This window comes from Haliotis cracherodii, unplaced genomic scaffold (genome assembly GCF_022045235.1).
Source record: "Haliotis cracherodii isolate W230 unplaced genomic scaffold, xgHalCrac1.p SCAF_14, whole genome shotgun sequence".
NCBI classification, from domain to species: Eukaryota; Metazoa; Mollusca; class Gastropoda; order Lepetellida; family Haliotidae; genus Haliotis; species Haliotis cracherodii.
Window position 1 is genome coordinate 4,490,197 of NW_027266269.1, and position 7,945 is coordinate 4,498,141.

Genomic DNA, 7,945 nt, shown 5'->3' on the forward strand with positions numbered 1-7,945 from the left:
ATGAGAGGGGGCACGGGTGGCCCAGTCGTCTAAGGCGCCGCGATTCGCTGTGCAGAGTTGCGTCCCTTAGGCACGCCAGAAACCTATGATTGTGGGTTCGAATCCCGGTTCGCCCCGATTATGTTTCTAGGTTTGTCAGCACCATACCCGTGCTCGTGGGTTTCACCGAAGTGGTAAACGTCTGACACCTGCATCACTTCGGGCTTTCCTCCCACATTAAGCTGACACGCCGTGATATAACTGGAATACTGTTAAAAGCGGCGTTAAACCAAACTCACTCACTCAATTTTAATATGAGAACTAGAAACAAACCAGCTACTGACAATTACTGAACTTGATCAGTCACTGAACTTCAAGTTGTTTTTGTTGTTTCTTTTCTCTAGTTGGTGGTGGTGATACTCAGTCGTCTCCTTCCTTTCCCTCCTAAACGTCTTCTTTCTTTCCCTCCTAAACGTCTCAAGTTGTAGGAGTGCCGACTCCCCAGGGTTGAAAGTCTGCAAGATGGGAGATTTTCGGGTGGGACTGTCCATGGGTGGGGTGGGAGGCAGGTTGAATGTAGTACAGGGTGGGGTGGATAGTTATCAGGAATCTTTGGGGGCAGATTGGGTGCTGGAGTGGTCAGAAAAGGCTTGATAGTGGTCAGAGGAATTGAGACCAGAGGAGTGACCGGGGTCTAGGTAGAAACAGATCTAATAAAAAGTGATGGGGCTGCAACAGAAGAAAGTTCATGCATAGAGTTAGAAACAGATAGTAGAGGCGGGATGAGGGGCGGGTACATAGGGCACATCATAGTGATTGTGATGGCGTTGTCCGCGACGGCAGCGTCAGAGTATTGCTTTCCTATAACGGAAAACAATACCCGACGCTATCGTGAACAACACCAGCACAATAAGTGAAACTATAGTGTCTGTGATGGATGGCTGAAAAGAAAGGAAAAAGCAGTGTGAATAAAAATGTTTAAGAACAGTAGAAAAAGCTAGAAATATATATATATATATATATATATATATAAAACAAACATGTATCTTTTCATTACATTGTACTTACATCAACAGACTTCTTGATTAATTTGAAAAGACCTGTGATTAAAATGCACCAGGTCTTCACATTTAACACTCGACAGTCTGTAAAATATTCATCAGGGAAAATAATATTAGTTTCGTTTTGAGACTCTTAACATTGTCTACAACTTTGACATGACTGAAACAAACAACACTTACTTTCAAATTTGGAAACAAAATCCCAAACTTAAGATCTAGACATGAGAAAACCTAAGTCTCCTAATTGTGTTAAGATGTCATCTATGAGTGGTAAAGGCCTTTAAATAGGACGGCTAATTTTGTTCAAAAACCTTAAGTTCACACAAAAACGCTTGGAGACATCTTTTTTGTCAACGACGACAATGGGGAAACTCCATGGTGACATAGAACGTCGAATGATCTGAGCATCTAACATGTCATCTACAACCTTGTGTTTGTTATGAGGAGTTCGATATGGCTTCATCTTGATCGGAACATTGTCACCTGTGTCTATCTTCATACATACAGTTTCTGCCCTAAGTCTAAATCACCCTCTTTGCAAATAATCCTTGGCTTGAGACACTAAATCATTTAACCTTGATTTCAAATGAATTGGAGCGTCAATGTTAACATTGAGATCACTGGATATGTCCCCATCAGCTAATTCATGAGATAAATTCACTAAGTTTTCAGTCGCTATGCTTCTTAGCTTCCCTAGTACGCAACCTCTCTTCAACCTAAATGTACGCTTGGTATTGTTGACTAACAGTAATGGGACATTCCTATGTTTGTCAATCTTAACAATAGAATTTGCTATGAGTAGACCTGGTTCATTTGCTTGGTAACTCTTTACAAATTGCTGAGATTTCATACGTGTGTAGTGTTAACTCATGTCCGTGGTATTCCGACGACAACAGCACCAGTGGCACTAGTTGACACTATTGCGAGTCAGCTATATTAACAAAGATAAGTGAATGGTCAGAAAGACGTCTACTTACTTTGCTTGCTTTGAACTTGACTGTTTCCCTCGTGGGCTTCCGGCTAGCTGATTGGCTGGGAGGATTTCCGGGTCCTGCTGCTTCCCGGGCACGGGCTGCGGCTCTCAGGTAGCTTCTCCTTGACCAGCCTGAGGGCCAACCCCTGCACACCCGAGCCGTAGGGGTCACCCTTGCTCCCTCGCAGGTGTAACATCAGGATCTGGTCTGCAGTAGGGACGGTGATGACCTTACGCAGCACCTCCTCCTGCCGGGCCCACGTATGTGATGGTGTAGTCCTGTCCAGCCCTACCTTTCCCAGGGCTCTGACGTTTGGGGAGGACGTCAACAGGTCAACCAGCTCTCCCAGTTGCTGGTTGTCGAAGTCCCCAGCGTGCTTAGGGTGAACTCCCACTTCCACCTTGGGTCATTGTCGACCCGGCTAGGGTACGTGGCCGGGTCACAGAAGACGGTGACTCCCCCCACCAGCTGGACTGGCTTCTGGACGCCCTGCCTGGCTCGAGGGTGGTCCAGGAGGTCGTCTACCGAGAGGCCCCGCCTCTGCCCCAGCAGGTCCCTCCCGGTCCGATCCAAGTGGAAGTGAACGTTGATGGCCTGTAGACTTGTTTCTTCGTCTGAGGTGGCCTCCACCTCCGAGCTGGCAGACCAGGTGACCACCCAGTCCGCTGCCTTCGGCCTCTTATCCTGCCTTCCTTCTTCCCGGCGGTGGAAGTGCAGGGTTTCTTGAGGGCGACCATCCCCCGGTCACTTGGCGCTCCCCGCCCTCCGTTGACTCGTTGGAAGAGCACGCCCGACCTCTCTTCGGGGCGTTCCTCCCCACCTTGTCCACGTCGGTCACGGTCACCCCTCTACCCCGGGGTATCATTCGTGGTGGCCGGGAGAAATCGACCAAGGGTTCCACCTCTTGGCATAAGGATAAAGCAAGACGTTTCTGCTGCAGCAATTGAACTTTCTAACATATCTCCCACCAAATTATTGTCCTCTCCCCCGTGGCACCTGGTAAAGCCACAGGTAGATCTTGAACAAAATTAAAGAAATCAGAAACTAATCAATTACAGTATCAGCAGGAATATAATCAGTTACGTCATACCTACAATACTTATCGATCAATATTTACTGATGGATCCAAGGATGGTGGTTCAGTGGCTTGTGCCACAGTCATTGGATCGAAGACAATCCTGTCAAGATTACCAGATGCTTGTTCCATTTTTACAGCAGAATCTAAAGCTATTTCAACAGCAATTTATCATATTTTGTGATTCTCTTTCATGTCTTCAGGCCATTCAAAATAATGCATGTCATCATCCACTTTTATTAGAAATTGTCGAATTATATAATGATCTTGCTACTGGCCAGTACGACATCGTTTTCTGTTGGTTACCCAGTCATGTTGGCATAACTGGTAACACGATGGCCGATGCTGCTGCTAAAGCAGCACTCAACAAATCTGTGACACCACTTCAAATTCCATACAGTGATTATAAACCAGGGATCAGATGTTACATCCAAAATCTGATGCAACAGAAGTGGGACACCCAAGTTGGTATCAATAAATTACATGAAATTAAACCACATATCGGTTATACCTACTTGGGTTGTCAGTCCAGATTTGATGAGGTCATTATGCGACGATGTCGTATTGGCCATTCTAGATATACAAATGAATATATATTGAAAGGTGAGGATCCTTCATTCTGTATCCCTTGTGATGAAGGAATTACAGTGAAGCATGTCCTGCTTGACTGTATTGATTTTTCCTTTACAAGGGATAAATATTTCAAAGTATCATCCATAAAGGATCTTTGTAATAATATTGATTCTCATTTAATTAATGGTTTTTTAAAGGAAATAGAGTTGATTGAGAAATTTTGATTGATATGTGTAATAAAATATGAATGTTTTAAAATTGGTAGATTAAATTAGCAACTGAGATTGTTTGTGGCAGTATCCTTGAAGGGGTTAAAGTACTGTAAAATTATTGTCCCCCCGAGAGGACACATAAGATCCATATTGTTCAAAGTAAATTTAAGCCTACCGCGATTTTAATCGTAGTATATTCGTTAGTTTTAATTGACGGCTAAACTTGCATATAATCGCCAGTGGCTGAAGGTAGGAAGTAAATCCTGCTGGGCTCCATGCAGGTAGCAAAGGTACTTAAGTCCCCATGGTCCCTAGTATGGTAATCTACCTTCACTTGCTGGCGATCTATAGCCCATTTTTACAATGTATTGTTCTGTTTTATAATAACTTTTTATGACCATGTACTAGCTTTAAAATTTGCTATCTGTGATAAGTCTAGTAATTATACTGTCCTTTGATGACAGGTTTTAATATAGTCTAAACTGATGTTTTCTTAACGTATAAATTGCTTTAGTCATGATATGGCGGAAATATTGCCGATGTAACTATAAATACTCACTCACTCACTCCTCCGGTGACCTGGCCCGGTCCACCACCACCGTCCTACTCCGATACTTCTCGGGCACGGGCGCGCCATGTATCATGATGTCCTCGATGGTGACATTCTCCTTTCCCTCATAGTAGGGCATGAGGCCCGGATCCTCACTTCCGCTTTCGCTGCTCGACATTTCTCTTGCTTGTTAGTCTCGTTAGCTTTGCTTGCTAGTCTCTCCCGGCAAGCTTGCTAGTCTCTCCCGGCATTCTTCAACACGACTTCTTGTACGGTGGGTGGTTGGTCCGTCAATTTACGGAACAGCTTGTCGGATATAACTGTCATAACTGGAAATTCAGCCCTCTCTACTCTGTCCGATAGAAATTGGTGGCGTCTGCCGTCTAATAAGGGGGGTTGGGCGCTGGAGTAGCGTCCTGACGTTGAAGCTTCGAGACTGGATGGCAGGTCACGATGGTGGTAATCAGGAAGTGGTGAATGGTGTTGGCTCGACAAACCGCGCCCCCGGGGGGCTGGTGAATACCTGCCCTGGGCAAGGTGCCCCTGGGCCGGAGATGATGTGATGCTACCCGTCCTGCCCTTTGTGGAGCCATGCGTCCGATTGATTGGTAGTACTGAATGTGTTGAGGACACTTTAGCAGGCGAAGTGGGTCTGTGAACGGCTGGCGTTTCCGGCGGTGTGTCCATGGTTATGTTGAAATCGTTGCTATCACAGTTCACAGTCTATGATGTCAGCTGACACTGTATATACTCCAATGTTCTTTGACACTTGTGCTGACTTGAATTGCCAGGCAATTGTAAATACTTCAAATAGCAGAATTGGTACACTTCGGCCTCAATATACACTTAGATGTACTAAAATCTGTGTTCCCACAGTATATTGAAGTGCACAATACCTGTCCCTGTTACTGAACCGCACCTATTGTTGTAGATTGCGTGGGCCAGTTACACATTATATGACATACCAGAATAAAAAGTCACTATTGATTAGTGCTTAATAATTGAGTAATAATCCGTTATAAATCCCGGAAATGCCAACAATGTGAAAAAATCCCTCACAACGGCTGGGTCGGCGATCCTGGTAAGTCAGTCAATCAATCGATAATCACTGTTTAAGGAATTCCTCTGCAGAGTTGCTTGAAGACGAATTGCACAGAGTCCGACTCCAAAATATGTAGAAATCGCACAGTAGTAATCCAGTAAATCTCACATGTTATTCTGAACACATATGAATGGTTTGAATATCCCGCTTCAAGATCACATTACCACACTGACATGTCAGTGTAACCTGGGCTCGGCGCACTTGGTGGCTGTGTATACTAACACAGCCACGTGCGCCGATCCACAATCAGCAGTTTTCGCTAATAATTCTCAATGACAGCTGCTCCGGGTGTGCGGAGCACATGACGAGTGCAACTTAGAGACAAGGTGCGACAATATTTCACATCAAAATCGTTTGAAATGAAGCCAAAATCTACTTATGTCACGTTTTTCAATCCAAGATGGCGGATGTGAAAAAATGACTGATCCAACGACCTGTTCTGTTCGTCGGACTTTTATTCCCGTTTTACGGATTTGTTCGCAGCACCATTGTAGTGTTAACTCATGTCGGTGCTATTCCGACGACAATAGCACCAGTGGCACTAGTTGACACTATTGCGAATCAGCTATATTAAGAAAGATAAGTGAATGGTTAGAAAGACGTCCACTTACTGTGCTTGCTTTGAACTTGACTGTTTCCCTCATGGGCTCCCGGCTAGTTGATTGGCTGGGAGGATTTCCGGGTCCTGCTGCTTCCCGGGCACGGACTGCGGCTCTCGGGTAGCTTCAGCAGTAGTGGCGGACATGGCCGACCACCACACGTGCTTGATGTGTCAAAATATGGTCTATTTTTAACCTTTGCCCTTAAGATATTTCTACACTGAGGTTTTAACTATTGTATCCGCTGATAACTTTCACATTCCTATCTACCTGTACCGAATTCCCATTAACCCCTTGTAAAGCGACTTTCTTTTTGTTTAACGGAAATCTATCTTTTATTGAATCGTACACCCTAAGATGTATTATCGACACTTCAGCCCCAGAATCAATTAAACACCTTTTTTTTTTTTTTGGATACTACACGAATTTGGTCTCCCCGCTATAATTTATTGAATGTACTGGGTCATTTGTCGCCTTCTCTCCCTCATCGGCTTCTTTATGAGGAAGAGAATTTAGTTTCCCTGGTTTTGTTTTCTTGGTAGTCTGTTTGGACAATTTCGTTTAAAGTGGCCCGGCTGTTTGCATAGCCAACATACCCTGACCTCTTGACCTGGCTTCCCGCATGAGAAACAATTACGACGCGGTCTAGCATGATCAACCTCCATGGGCTCTTCTCGCCTCCCGCTATTCGAATCGTGCCCTCTACTATTAAAATCATGCCCTCTGCTAGTTCGAATCGTGCCCTAATGTTTTGTTCACGCGTGGCCGAAGCCACTGCTTCTTTGAGGGATGTGGGGTTTTCCCTCATAAGTTTATTTCTGCATGTACTCATGACTCAAGCCATCTATGAAAAAACCTTTCATTTGTCTTTGGATCGCAGGATTATCTTCACCGCCCTGCCCTAATCCTTCAAAAGCCTCTTCGGCCAAGTTTTAGTAGTCTTTCAGCATAAATCTGAACATCCTCACTATGTTTTTGTTTGACCGACCCTAATAACATAAATGCGTGTTATGGGTCGCTAATTTCAGCAAACCTGCTCGTTTAGCTCTGCCCTAACTCCTTCCATGTTTTGGCAGGATTATCATCCATAAAGCGTTGCACGAAGTCACTTACAGAGCCATCACAACTCTGAAAAGCAATTAGCTCTTTACTGGCGTCTTGATTTGCGCCAGTTAACAATCCATTTTTTTAAATCTTTCGTGTTCCCCCCAAATGGTTTTATAGCTTGATTCACCCCCTGTGCACTTAGCGTTGTATTAACAGCAGCTAGCCTCACGTTTATTTCATTTGTGCCCCTAATGTTGAAGTTACTGCTGATTACTGCCCCGTTATTTCTCCTTCTAACCCTTGTAAGAATTGTGCATATTCTGCCATCTTGCTCACGTGAGTACTTGCAAAAACCTAAAGAATCACCGTTTTGCGAGTCCCGGGACCAATTCGCTCGATCCTAGTCGTTTCCTGGGGTCCCTCTCCTTCGCTCCTTCTCGTCACGATATGGCTGAAATATTGCCGATGTGACGTTAAATATTAACTCACTCACTCACTCCTTCGCTCCTTAAGGTGATCCTGGTCTCGGCACCAGTTTATGTAACCCCGCCCCTTCTTGTAACACAACACAAGAAGGTGGTTTGAGGATTACGTAGTTTTAATTACAATGGCATATGTACAAGTCAAAGGAAGTGTGCCGTCCTTCCTTCCTCCCTCTAAGGTACTCGCCCGTACCTTAGGGTGCTAAGACCAAGTCTGCCGGTATTTGGAAGTCGCCCGGTATATATAGTAATGATGGAATGTGAAGCATTTTGTTTTGTACAGGTACTAAA